We start from the raw sequence: 15561 nt of genomic DNA on the forward strand, positions 1-15561 counted from the left end.
TATGGGCGTGGATTCGAAGACTTTACGGCCCGGAGCATGCATAGGCTTACATTTGCTCTGCGTGATCCAGAATGTGACATAAAGTGCCTCTTGTGTTAACATGGGAGCTATGATCTTTCAAAGACGATGTTAAACGACGATGACAGTGCCTTAAGCCTTTTTTGACATCGCAAATGCTTAGATCAAGTTGTTTCCAACCTTTATGGAGCAGCGCGACTGTCTCGCGTGACAGTCCAACTCACTAACCATCATGCCACGGGTACTACTTTTGGTGGTGGTGGTGCAGTTTAGAGGGTCTGGTTTCAGTGTCGGTCAAACAATACTGAGATTACATTAATCGGGCATGCTTTCTTTATATCAAAATTTACAGTTAAGTTGGTGCACGCTCCTTAACAAATTATCTCCAGCTGCTTTTAAAAGTTCTGCATTTAAGACATCTTATCCAGCAACTTTTTAAGAATACAGCTATGATATGGCAATCTTTATCGAGGTTTATGGCTGAAACACAAACACGCTTCCGCTTCGACACTTCCAATTTGACATTTCTAAAATGGCATTTCTGTCATTAGCAGCTGTTATTTTTTCTCCAAATAAAAAAATATAATTTTTGAAATCGAAAAAAATTAATTTATCGCGGAAGTAGCCTACGCCTATATCAACCAATTGAAATCCCTCCAAAAGCAAATGTATTTCGTTTGTTGACTTTTTTACAGCTGTTGAGCTGTCAAACAAAGCGAATTTTCAGCAAATTTGAACTAGAGCTTTCGTTTGGAGTCACATTACGTTATTTTCTTACGATTGTAAAATGAAACCTGAGGTCGAAGCTTCATTGTGATAGCATGCATTGAATTCCTATGAATGAACTCGTAAACGTCAGGCAAAGCCGAAGCTGAAGCATATCAAACTAAACGATAAGAGGTTCCACTTTAATCCGTACATTATTTAGGCACCTGTCACTTTTGAACTTGTCATCTTTCGAAATTTGACAAGTAAATACTACCGTTAGGAAAAATGGATTGAAAAACTCTTTAAAAACGCTTTGCAATTGTAAAAAAAATCATTACTAAAATGGTAAGCATTTTCTCGAAGGACTGTGGATGTTCGCATATTTTGACTTTTCTTTTTCTATTCTTTCTTTATTTCTATTCGCAGACAGCTACGAATTGTCAATTTATAATCAACCCTTTCTCCTTATTTACCTTAGCCATGATCTTTCACACAAAAACCAAAACATGAGTGGTATAATTTTGAGGTTAAGTTGCGTCCGAACGATTTATTCGTTGTAGTGTGGATGTTATGTGGAACGCGAACAGAGTTTGACAGTTCGTAGCAACACACTGGAATTCGTTACTACCAAATTGTTTTTACAAAATTTTCTTGTTTTAGAGAACAAAATGCAAATTTTATTATCCTATAATTAGTGTCAACTGGTTTTCTATAATTTTCATGTGCTTTTGAAAAATGCTTTTTAAAATGTGTAAACTCAAGTCCATTCGTTCCTTCGTTGTTCGTTCTCATGTGCAAAGCCCTTTAGACTTTTCCTTTCACGTGGCTTTAAATATAATCTCAATCCATGACCTTAAAGATGGAATTCTTGAAGTTATTGAAAATATCCGAATTGTTAATGGACAATTTCAATAAAATAATGTGATGTGACTGTAGTGGTGTCGGCCATTTAAATTGAAACAAACATAAGTTGATTTTTTTACAAATTACTTTCTTTTTAAGTAAATAAACGAGTCCTCTTATTATTCCTCATAATTAATTAAAGCAATATTTCAAGAGCGGCCATTTGATGAGTTTTATTTCTTTTTGTCTGTTTTGACTACCTGTCAAACTTTTTACTATTGTGACATATGTGACATAAAACTTAATGTCCATAAAGAGCTACAACTGTATTAACCTTCAACTGTCTTTGTTATTTCGTCAAATATTATTTGACGTTTACCCAAAACAATACTTTGACAAGTGACATTTGATAAAATTCGCCTTTCTATTTCTGTCAAAAAGTTACTTGTAAATCTTTATCATAAACCTTGATAAGCCTTTTTTTGTTTCACCTTCCGTTACCTGTGTTTCGTTTTACCATCTTAAGCTTCTGATGTCAAAATCAGTCAAAACTTTTATAATTGTGTTTTCCCTCCAACGCTTTTTACTATGTACCTATAATTTAAAGAGCAATTATAATGTTTCTGTTTATGTCAAGAAGATTAAGATTGCTCGTATACCTCCGTTAATATAACTAAACGAAAATAGAAAAGTTTTAAGGTATTTCTTCTTTAAGATGAAACTCAAGATCAGTAATTACTCGCACCTTCAAACCCATAGTACCTAACCTACACTCATATCTCGTACCTATCTAGACCGATAATAATCTTATAAATACAATAACAGGGGGGGGTATTTGTTTTAACTTATAACTCATTTATGTACAGATACTGTGTGTAGGATGCTATAAGTTTATATTATCTTAATACAATAAATGTACATATGTACAGTACATGTTTTGTACGTCAAAACCAAACTAAGTACACCAGGCAGGCCTTTACTGTAGAGGCAACCATCGCGCATTTCCTGTGATCTCACCAAAAATCTATGCAAATGGTATCAGGTGAGTGGCGATAGTGAGACGTTGGAGGTGGCGGGCGTTCCTATCGTCGTCGTCGGCATCGTTGGCATCGTCGGTCGTCATCACCATGTTATTGCCTTAGACTCGATCGGGCTATTATAAGGCTCTGGTTAGATGGCGAAAATGGTAAACACTAGTTTGTCAAATAGCTTGTGGAAAATTGGCTTTGGGTAGGGTTTTGAGTTGGCGCATTTTATGTTTTTGTCTTAATTGTTTATTTGTTGAGGACTTTAGCTTCTTAGCAAACGACACAGAAAGTTTAAATGTTATAACTTCAAACAATAGAAAGCAGTTGGCAGGCTACAAAATACTTAAACTGTTTAACATCGGATTTAAGACCACACAACTTCTTGTATTCAATTTTTGTTTCTTAATCTAAAGGTGTCCTAATGTAGAAGAGGTGCAATGATTTGAATAATTTGTCAAGCAGTCTCGTGTACCGATAACTTATTTATACGTGTTTTTAATTGGAATACTGTTGGGTTTATGGCTTTATCATATAATTAAGGCAATATCTGTAGATGAAATAATGAAAGGAGATTATACTGCTTTGTTTTTTAAGGTAGGTTCCTTAAGTTTGATAAAATTAAATATTTCAGGTTAAATACTTTTTATCAAAACAAGAGGTAAATTAATCTTTTGGGTTACATTGTCATGAAGTTATGGGAAAGTTTAAAAAAAAACACCTACAATTCAAAAAATGCATGAAATCTTAATTTGAATCGATAGGTAGGTAGGTAGAAATGGCGATCTCAAGGCAACCTAGCCTGAGATCCAATTACCAAAAACCAAAGATCCAAAAACTCGTTTGACCTTTGATTGAAAGGGATAGATTTATAGAGAAGCTTCATAGCGATTATGTTAGAGCCATTTTGTCGCATTGAGAAAAAAGATAAGGTCTCTAATCTTTGTCTCAGATAGCTAATCAAGTTCGTGAAAGAATGCTTTTCCAAAGTATTTCATTCTAGTGTTTGCCAAAGCAGGACATTTGCAGAGGAAATGGATTATCGTTTCACTTTCTCTTTGGTCACTACAACTACGGCAAAAGGTGTTGTAAGAGATACGCAACTTCTCTGCATGAACTCCTATAGGCCAATGTCCGGTACAAACCGCAACAATCCTGGCTATGTCTTGCCTTGGCCTGCATAGAAGATCGTTTGTACGGGTTTTATTATAGGTGGACCATATCTTCCTAGATATAATGCAGTTGGGTAAATTGTTCCACCTTCGGTTTGATTCAGTTTGGTAGATAGAAAAGATTTTACCCTTCATAGCACCAAGAGGAATGTTAACCTTTTCCGCAAGTGAGCTATGAAGGGCCAATCCTTGCCTGGCTCGCTCGTCAGCCCGTTCATTTCCCACGATACCACTATGGCCCGGAACAGAGATCAGGGTGACACCGAGGTTAATATTCAGGCTCTCAAGCTCATCGCGACATTGCTGGACCAATTTAGATGAGGATATGGCCGAGTTAATGGCTTTGACAGCTGCCTGACTGTCTGTAAAGATAGCCGCATTTCGGTTTTGGTTTAGGTTTTGTTTAAGTATCTTACATGCCTCCCTTATTGCCAGCAGTTCAGCCTGAAAAACGCTAGCAAAGTCAGGAAGCTTAAAGGGTTTGGCTACATTTAGGGACTCAGAAAAGATCCCAGAACCAACTCCGCACTCCATCTTTGAGCCGGCAGTAAAAATGGTTATGTCGAAACCTATCGACACGATGTCATCCTCCTAATCTTCTCTGGATGGAAAAATAACCTTCAAACCCAGTACCCGTGCCATGATGGTTAGTGTGTAAGGGGTCTTGGGTTCAATCCCTGCCTGTGCCACCTTAATTTAAAAAAAAAATTCGCGAGTACTGCCTCTTGCGAGGAATTGACAAATCCTTCAAGAGTAATTCTTGCCATGAAAAAGTGCTTTCTCAAATTAGCCGTTCGGATTCGGCCTAAAATTGTAGGTCCCTTCCATTCCTGACAACAGTACTCGCACACAGGAATGGTTGAGAGTTGTAAGTCACTAGGCCCTGGTTCACAACGGACTGTTGCACCACCCAATTTAATTTAATTTAACCTTAAAACCCTTACTAAGGCTCAAAGTAGGAGTGCAGTAGTCAGTGCCTACCGAGATAATATCTGAGGGAATCAATCGTTGTGTTGCTGTAACCATAAGGTTTTGACAACCAGCTGTTTGATTCCTTCAGCCTAATAGCGCTGCAGGAAACTATGTATTTAATAAAAAGGTCAATTGGTAGAAGATCCAAAATAACGTTTAAGGCGTCCGTTGGGCAAGTAGACATGGCCCCTGTGGTGCCCACGCAAGCTGTTCTCTGAACCTTCATTAGCTTATTAATATTATAGGCTTTGCTAAGAGCAGGCCACCACAGAATCGAACCATATGTTAAGATTGGACGTACTAGGGCTGTGTACGTCCATGAAATCATCTTCGACTGAAGTCCCACATCCTCCAAGACTGTGGATGGTTCTACGTTCGTCATGTCTAGTTCGTCCATTTTATAAAAGTTTTTGAATGTTGGTCCCACGAGTAGGTCGGAAAAAAAGGTCAGGCCCGGCAGAGCCGATATACCGGGGTAAGGCAGAAGATAAGACGGACCCTGCCAAGGCATCCGAATGAGTTCGATAGCCACTGGTTTGCCCCCAGCCTTTCATTCTTCGGCACGGATTATGTAAGACGCTCACACCACCAATGAAATTAGGGACACCGTATCTATGGTCAAATGCTTGCTACTATTAAGGAGTAAGAAACTTCAGCAATTCGACCTGACCTTAGCTGATCTCCATCTTGACAACGTACAAGACAACTGTGGTGATCATTACCGCCCGGCACCCACTGGGAGGGTTTGAAACGAGGATTTTTTCCAGCTAATCGATAGTAAGGTCCATATAATTTAATGTTTAAAATATATTTCATGCAAATGTTGACCTTCTCTGCGCCTTAAATGATCCATCCGCTTATTCTAATTTTGGCATACTCTTTTGAGGACCTCAACCAACTTGGCGTGCGACCCTGGAGACCGCTAGCTAGGGACCGAGCTGGCTGGAGAGGCATGTTGGTTGAGACCCAGGTCTGCCCGGACTGTAGCGCCATCTTAAGTTTCCTGAGCTCTAGACACAATGAAATCCAACCAACCGAAGAACTTTTCTCTCAAAAGAACCCAAGGTGCTTTCATCCGCTTTTTTCATAGTCAATGCTTCTGCAGCAGTATACCAGAACGGGTATGATAAAGGTCTTATATATCGACTTTGGTTACTCGAGAGAGGGCTTTACTAATCAATTGCTTTCTTAGCCCCAAAAAGCAGTGGTTAGCAAGAATAATTTTTTGTTCAACCTCAGGTATTGGCTGGTGTTGTTTTCTGTATATCTGAGCCTAGGTAAAAAAAAGTTCTAACCTGCCTCAAAGCTACGTCCGTCGATGGTGAGGTTTTAATGTCGTCGGTGTTGTAGGTCCTTTCTTGACTCGTCTTGCCCTCATTAACCGTTAAAACCCATTTTTACCGCCTCCGTCTCAATACTCACAAAAGCTAAATTAACATCAAGCTGACTCTTCCAATTTATCAGAATATGGGAGTAATTAGACAGAGTTTTGAAATATTGGGCATGCTTCTTGTTTAGCTGCATTTGCCTGCCGACATTTGTCATCAAACCCGGGGTTTCTTGTTGGTTTTGTTTAAAACCCAGCATTTCAGAGTGGACTTTTTTAGTCTTGGCAATGTTGCTACTGGTTCGATATATTGTGTTGGTGGCAGAGAACTTCGAAAGTGGTTACTTTTGACTCGGTTAGAATAAGATTTAGCGATCTCTTCCGATTGTAGACATTCAACGTTGATGTATTTTCTCCCACCATCTCCTGTTTTGCCTTAGGTTTGGAGACCCGAAGTGCTACCTTGGCCACGTAAAGGTAGTGGTCAGAGTCAATGTGAGCTCCTCGGGAAGTTCGGACATATGCTGCTGGAAGCGTGTCTCGCGTCAATCGCAATATGTATGATTAATCTGGTTGAAGGTAGATCTGATATCGGTTCCACAAGACGCTACGGAGACTTGTTGAAAAACATCAATTCCTAATCATTTCGTAATTTATTGTTTGTCTTCATAATATAGGTAATATTATTAAAAATGTTGAACGATAATACATTCCAAATAATAAAATTCCAAATAATATATTGAAAAGCCTCAGACGACATAAGAGACTTGAAATTAAGGTAAGCTTCTAATGGCAGGTACAGGCGACATGAGGGACTAAAAAGTAAGGCAAGTTTCTGGTATCTGATTGGCTAGCTGCCAAAAAATTACATTCCAATTAAGACAGCTTTAATGGAACGTTAGTCAAGAAAAATCTCCTTAACTATCGAGTCAAGTCACATTATGTCTACTACTTCTACTTCGGTTGTTATTTGCTGCTACTGTTCTCTTGTTTGGTGCTTTCTGTTTACTCTAAATGTTATTTTAAAATTTAATGTCACAGTTTTATGATGCTGTATATATCGCAATGCTGAGTTCAAATCCGCACAACTAGTGTTGAATTATTTATCTAAAGCGAGGTCTGGTTTTAAGGTATGCCACTTTAATGCTAGAAGTTTGAATGATCAAAAATTTGACTACATAAAAACTGTTTTCGATGGTACAAAAGTAGATGTTATTTGTGTGAGTGAGACCTGGTTTGATCCTGAAATTCCTGACCACATTCGTAATTTAAGTAACTACACCCTAATACGGAATGATAGGGTCACTTCTACAACGGGCGGTGGTGTTGCAATTTATTGTAGATCGAGTCTAAAATGTAAAATATTATCCAGGTCAGATAATAATGGCATAGAATTCATTATAGTAGAAATCTCTGATTCGAATACAAAATGTTTGCTAGCATGTGTCTACAACCCTAAAAGAACCTGTTCATTCACTCCTTTCTTCACAGCACTAGAATCTTTCATTATATCATATGAACAAATAATTGTCAGTGGTGACTTCAATGTTGATCTACTTAAAAGGAACTCTACTTCATTTCAACTTCTTGACGCTATTGCTGGTTCAGGTCTTAATGTTATCAATAAATACCCAACTAGATACGCTCCAAATTGTTCCCCAAGCCTACTTGACCTCATTATTGTATCTGAACCAACAAACATTATTCTCAATGATCAATTATGTTTTGATGGAATATCAGACCACGACTTAGTTTTTTGTACTTATGGTATTGATTTCTCTCATTCCCAAGTTCCTTCCACATTTACTTTTAAAAATTTTAAAGCCCTCGATGTAGAAGCTTTTTATATTGATGCCAGCAGCGTGGCCTGGAGTGATTGTTACAATTTAGTGCATGTAGATAACAAACTAAACTTCATTTACAACCAAGTGAAGAGCTTGTTCGAAACGCATGCTCCTTTAAAAACGGTAAGAATTCAAAACGAGAAATGTCCATGGTACAACTTTGAAGTAAAGAATGCGATTAAAAGTCGCAGAAAATACTACCTCAAGTGGCGGCTTTCTCCAAATCCTACAACTTGGCGACAATACTGCTACTTTCGCAATCAGGCAACTCTCATTACCCGTTGCGCCAAACGTAACTTTTTCGCCTCGAAACTCAATACAAATCTTTCTTCTAAACAGCTCTGGAAAAATCTTCGTGACATTGGTATTGGTAAAAAGCCAATTTCTAAGTGTGAACTTGATCCTAATGACCTCAACAATCAGTTTACTCAAACAAATCAATTAGCTACTAGCTTTGAGCCCAAGGCTGGCTTACTTTATGATGGAGTTAACGATTTTTGCTTTGAGACGGTAACTGAAGACGAAATTATACGAATTTTTAAATCCTTGAGGTCCGAAGCTATAGGCGAAGACGGTATTCCGCTAAGATTTTTGAAACTTGTCCTACCCTGCTTGATTAACGCTCTCACTCATGTTTTTAATCACTGTATTGTCACTTCTACGTTTCCTATTGCGTGGAAAGCAGCCAGGATAACTCCTGTTCCGAAAAAGTCCACACCTTCCCAACTCGCCGACTACCGGCCTGTAAGCATTTTACCTTGCTTACTAAACAAATTATTGACCATTTTACGTCCAAAAGATTGCTGTCTCCATACCAATCTGGATTAAGAGCTAACCATTCCTGCTCTACAGCAATGGTAAAGATCTTAGAGGATATAAGACTCGAATACGATAAAGACAATATCTCAGTACTGTTCCTATTGGACTTCTCGAAGGCTTTTGACAAAGTTGATCATCGAGTTCTTTGTCAAAAACTTGAGCACTACTTTGGTTTTTCGAATTCAGCTGTTCGTCTCATTGGTAGTTATTTGTGTAACAGAACTCAGCGTTTATGTGTTGGAAACAATTTTTCAGCACATACGTACTTAAAGATGGGCGTGCCACAAGGCTCTATTCTGGGGCCAATTTTGTTTTGTGCCTTTATCAACGATTTGCCTTCGGTTTGTGAGCACGTCTCTTTTCATCTATATGCAGATGATATACAAATTTATCTCTCACGTAGAATCGGTTTAATAGAGGATCTTGTCTTTCGCGTTAATGAAGATCTTGAGAGAATTTCTAACTGGGCTAAGGAAAATGGTCTAGTGCTCAATCCCAATAAAAGTCAAGCCCTACTAATTTCTAAGAAGACATACAACCATAGAGATCTACCTTCGATTACTTTGAATAGTGCCCATGTTAGTTTTGTAGATTCTGTGACCAGTCTTGGATTCAAAATCTCTAGGGATCTCTCTTGCAGAGACCATATAAATTATGTCATTGCACGTATTTACGGAACTTTAAGAAAACTATGGGTATCTAATCTGAATACAAACTACGTGTGGCGCTTAATGACATGACTCGCTACTTTTATGGTATTCGCCGATATGACCATATCTCTGCTTTCAGCAAATAATAATAATACGTAAATTTCCGTATTTGTATCTTTCTCCACAGAATTATTCGCAAAAGAACACCTGAGTACCTTTATGAAAAAATTGAGTTCTGTACATCGTCAAGAACAAATAATCTAGTTATTCCAACTTTTAGATATCTAAATTCCTCACGGTTGTTCTTCGTTCACAGCATTCGCCTTTTTAACTCTTTGCCGGTTAGCATTAAGAGGATAACGGATGCAGTAAGTTTCAAGACCGAGGTTTTTAAACATTTTCGAACAACTAGGATGTTAAGGGGGAAATAGGAAAGAAGAAGAGAGGAAAAGCCTTATATGTATTATTAAAAAAAAAAAAAATATTTTTAGCAGCCTAAGTATTATCTTATTGTATATAGAATCAAACAGCACTTTAATTTTTCAACCAAAGTACAAATACTATAAAAGACATTGTCTTAGTGTATTGTTAACAATAAAGAAATTGAAATTGAATTGAAATTGAAATTGAATACGTCAAAATGACAGTAAACCATGTTTTTTCATTCAACTGAAAGTTGAACTTTATATCTCTATGATTTTTTTAATTTCTGACCAGTTTTATTAAATGTTTTGTGGAAAAGGGTTCCTTGTCAAATTGGAAAAGAAATACATAAGTAATACATTTGAACAATACAAAATTCAAATGTTGATTGACATTTAGCTTGCCTGAGGAGTGTTTTGTAGACAATATTGTTTTTGGTACTTTTTGTACGATGAACTGAAGGTAGAAGTTAGTGAAGTAAAGTTCTGAGTTTGAAATGTATGACACTTGAAAAATTATTTAGCTGCCTTGTTCAAAACTTGCTTTCAAAGAATGCAGTTGACTACAAATTAAGTCCCTTATGTTGTCTGAACCTAAACAATATCTGAATATCCACCTGCCAAAAGTTAGTATAGAAAAATATTCTTTACTATCAAGTCAATGGTCGCATTCACAAAGCTAGTGGCTACGTAGTCAAGGGATTCTGATTGGCTAAATCTAACTACAAAAGTAGTTGAAATTTCCCCTCCGACTTAGTGTAAACATTTTTGGCTACAAAGTTATTGGAGAATTATTTTGACGTTTCAGAATCAAGTGCTCGGTAAAGACACACGAATTCAAAATGAAATAAATGGTTCGGTATTTAAATACTAATATAAATCATTCAAATTGTGTCTTAAATTTAATTTAATTTTATTGAATAAGATAAGTTAAAGTTATCAAATCAAAAATGTTTCTTATTTTATATATTTGCATTTATCAATTATATGACAGTTCCAGATTGACTACTTTGTAGTCTAGTTTGGCGTTCACAAAGCTAGCTTAATTTTGACTACTTAGCAGCTAGCTTTGTGAATGCGCCCAATTCTAGTTATATCAAAATGTCAGCTGATCATGTCTTGTCATTCAACTGAAAGCTGAACTTCATAACTGTTTGATATAAACATATTTTTAATTACTGCAGTTAATTTGAAGTTCAGTGTAAAAGGGTTCCTTGTCATTTTGAAAAATAAACAAGGCCTTTTTCGTTACAACATAAAACACAACTTATGATGGACGTGTACCTTGTTTAAGGAGTTTCAACTAAAAGCAAGAGATAGTGTATTTAAGTTCCAAATTTGAAACATAGGCATTCAAAAAATGTTAATGAAGTCTCTTATTATTATGATTGAGTAGCGCAACAGTCCGTTGAGAACTGGGGCCTAGTGACTTAAAACTCCCAACCATTCCTGCGTGCGAGTAATGTTGTCAGGAATGGAGGGGACCTACAGTTTATATGCCGAATCCGAACGGCTAATTTGAGAACGCACTTTTTCATGACAAGAGTTGCTCGTGGACAATTTGTCAATTCCTCGCAAGAGGCAGTACCTGTGAAAAGACTTTAGATGGCATAGGCAGGGAGCGAGCCCAAGATCTCTGGCATGACAGTCCAACGCACTAACCATCATGCAACGGGTACTACAATGAAGTCTCTTATGTTGCCTAAACCCGCCCATTAATAATTGACAAGTACCTAATATGGTTGTTATTATACTCTCTAAAGAAAATGGCCACTGGAATCAAAACTTTGACAAATTAAAACTTAAGGCAAGTTGCCAATAACATATTTAGGCATGTTATGCAACAAATTGAGTGATACATCCGCGTGAATCAAATCAATTTCCTTCCTTGGTCACTTCTTTGATTCCTCCTAAACCAATAACCACACCATGTTAGCTCTTTTAAGTCAGTGTTCAAAATTAAAATTCAATTGAATGATGATGTCATATCACCTTAAATTCAATAAAATTTATATTTAGTTGCTTTTTGTTTTTGTTATCCAGATCAGATGAGCAGGCTCTATTTTAGTCAGCACCATCACGATCATTGGTTATATTTGACGGTGTGTCCATCTTTGGAAATATTATAACGTCTTGAGTTGACATATTTGGTCATTGAATCGTGGGAGCGTATCCATGACTCTCTTTATTAGTATATCTTTCGAAAATATTTATTATCACATGTTGCGTGTGTCCAAGTCCAACTCCTCTCCGCCTCTGCCACAGAAATACCATCAAAGTGACAACAAATCGATTTTGGTGGGCCCATGTCATGGCGATGGCGATAGCGATGTCGATGGTGACTGTAAATTCAGTTCACTTATAAGGAAGCTAACTTCGAAGCGCGGAGGAGTTTTGATTCTGTTTTTGTTAATTCAGTTTTTTAATGCTTCAATAAACAAGCTCTCGACTTTTGACGATGTTGATGATGATAATCGTCAAATCAAACAATCAATGCGAGGGATGATGCTTTGAATTCCGTTCAAGTATTACCTTCCTATGGAATGGACGAGTATGCTTTCTATTGGTTTCGCTGGGCTGAATTTGATGTCAGATGATTAGTTTATGTTATGTCATTTAATAGGCCGTGATGAGGATGGGCTGCATCTGGGCACGGCCAACTGAACGGTGGAACCACACAAGTACCTACCATATGGCGTTGTAATCATTGTTAATAGCCATCCAAACGATTGAAAAACAAGCTTGCATTGAAGAAGCGATAAATTATATTCAACAATTATCATTTGGTCAGAAGTTTTTATTTTTGTGGAAGGTTTAAAAAAGTGTGTCATTAATTGTTGTTCCCATTTCAATTTAATACCCGCCTACAAAAATTAAATGAAATTATCTGATAATTAAATTAAGAATTTTATAGAACTTTAAGTAGGTTTTTATTATTGCAATAAAAAAAAAACAGAAGACTTTAAGATGAAACATTTTCTTTATACCTTTCTTATCTCCTTAAAACATATTTTGTTGTTTAATTATTTAAGGAAGAGTAATTATTACGTAGCAGTTTTATGCTTAAAATTCTTCTATTTCATACCCTCAATTCACAAACAATGGTTTTTATAACTGCGCAATTGGTGAAATTGTTAATGTATCAATATACACTTTAATATCGACAAATTTAAAAGGCTGGCAATACCTAGGCTCTTTGATCTTTCCCATCGTATACACAAGTGTAAACCCTGCACTTTTCACCACCCGAATTACACATGCAATAACTTTAAGTACCATGCAGCGTTTTAAGTGCAATTTTTGATGATGTTCCAAATTTACGGTATAACGATATCAGTAAATTGATTTTATCGCATAGTTTTCCGACAAGTACGTACTAACGCCAAAACTCTGCCTCTATCCCGAACTGGTAGAAGTGATAGCTTCCTAGAAGGGATCGCTGTGCAAGTTCACTATATCTGACGAATATGGATACTAAAAGCTTTAAGCTTTGGGCTAGAGGCTATAGACCCCTTCCGAGAAAACCCAATATAATTACGTGCCGAAAGAGATGCTTCGGAAACTAAATGAAACAACAACACCGACCAGTGATGCCACTTTGCTGCAAAAGCAGTAAATCTACTGCACATTTCGCAAAATCTAAATAAATTCAATCTACTGCACTTTTTTATGTTAATCAAACCTTCTCTTGGAAAGCTGTCTCAAAACATAGGGTGTTCCAATAGTTTCAATCCAAAGCATTAAGTTTTCACCTGCTCGTTAAACTGCAGTTATAATATATTTCACAACCATAAACCAGGATAGGAATTACCAAGGTTTTAGCGAGAAGCAAACGTATTTTTAATGGAGTGAAAGATTATGTAACTCATAACGTACGAAGTACTCCATAAATCTTACCAACGAGTCCATTTATATGATCATCTCAAGTCAAAAGACGATTAAAAGTCATAGCAAGATTCTTTTCTGTAACCACATATTCGATTGCAGCATTGCTCAGAAAAATCGGTGGAAAATAAGGGTCAAGAGATTTTCTATTTTTCTATTTTTGGGTTCAACAGAAGTCCGTTTGGCCAAGAAAAAATTTGCCCAGAAAGGTCCATGTTCGATAAGGTCAACTGGATACCTGAAGTATTATTTATAAATGATATTGAAGACTATATCCCTGGTGGTGTTACTTTTGGTGATTTGTCTATTAAAGTTTTGCTTTACGCCTATGACTTGGTGTACTTAACTGATGATGCAGTCACACTTCAGCTTCAAATAAACACCTCAAAGTCGAAGATTATGGTCTTTAGGTCCCAACATCGTAGCATTAGAACAGACCGCAACTGGACCCTCAATGGTTCCAACTTAGAAGTGGTGAAAGAATTTAAATATTTAGGCTACACATTACCTCATAACCTGAATTTTGTTGTTCACATAAAAGATAAGGTGAGAGTTGCAAAAACTGCAATAAATTGTATGTGGTCAAACTTTTTTAATAACAGACTTGTTGATCCTACGTCTAAGTTCAAAGTGTTTGAAGCAACTATCAAAAGCTGTGTGTTATGGCAACCAAATCTATGGGTACAAACAAATAGAAGATATCGAATCTGTCCAAAGATATTTTTTCAAGCGTATCTTTAGACTCCCAACTAACACGCCCAATTATGCTATACATATCGAATCGGGACTTGCTCCAATATTTATTATGAACTTAAAAGCAAACGCTGATTATACATTGAGGGTAATGCAAAGGTCGGCCAACAATTTGCAAAAGAGGGTACTATCAGTGTGTTTTAGATGCCGGTATACTCTATTTAAAGACTGGTATGATTTGGCCTCGGCACACAACTTTCCTCTGTCTCCATCTGTTGATAGTTTAGATACGTGGAGAAGCGCTCTCTGCAAAGCCATCTAGATAGGGCGGTTGAGTCTATGTCGAGATCAATTTACAGTAAACTTAACCTTAGACTCAGGTCTTCTAATTACTTTAGAGATACATTTATTTACTTACTTACTTAAGGTGGCGCTACAGTCCTGTGTGAACTAGGGCCTCACCCAACAAACTTCTCCATCTAGCTCGGTCCCTAGCTAGATGTCTCCAGTTTCGCGCTCCAAGTTGGGTGAGGTCACCTTCCACTTGTGCGCGCCACCTGATCCGCGGTCTTCCTCTACTGCGCTGTCCTGTGGGTGCGGATTCGAAGACTTTCCGGGCCGGAGCATTGGTTTCCATGCGCTCTACGTGACCCAGCCATCTTAGTCGTTGGACTTTTACTCTTCTGGCTAAGTCTACGTCGCTGTACAGCCCGTACAGTTCGTCGTTCCATCTTCTCCTCCACTCCCCTTCGATGCATACGGGACCGTAGATCACACGAAGAACTTTTCTCTCGAACCGACCCAAGGTGCTTTCATCCATGTTTCTGCACCGTATATAGCAGGACGGGGATGATAAGGGTCTTATATAGCAACACTTTGGTCCCTCGAGAGAGGACTTTACCACTCAATTGTTTTCTTAGTCCAAAGAAACAGCGGTTAGCAAGAGTTATTCTGCGTTTCATCTCAGCGCTGGTGTTGTTTTCTGCGTTTACAGCGGAGCCTAGGTAGACGAAGTCCTTGACTAACTCAAAGTTACGTCGTCAAAACGTCGGTGTTGTATGTCCTTTCTAGACTACAGCATGTACTTTGTTTTGCCCTCATTAACCGTTAAACACATTTTTGCCGCTTCTGCCTCAATACTCACAAAAGCTCCATTTACATCACGCTGAGTTCTTCCGATTAT

Source organism: Eupeodes corollae, chromosome 1 (genome assembly GCF_945859685.1).
Source record: "Eupeodes corollae chromosome 1, idEupCoro1.1, whole genome shotgun sequence".
NCBI classification, from domain to species: Eukaryota; Metazoa; Arthropoda; class Insecta; order Diptera; family Syrphidae; genus Eupeodes; species Eupeodes corollae.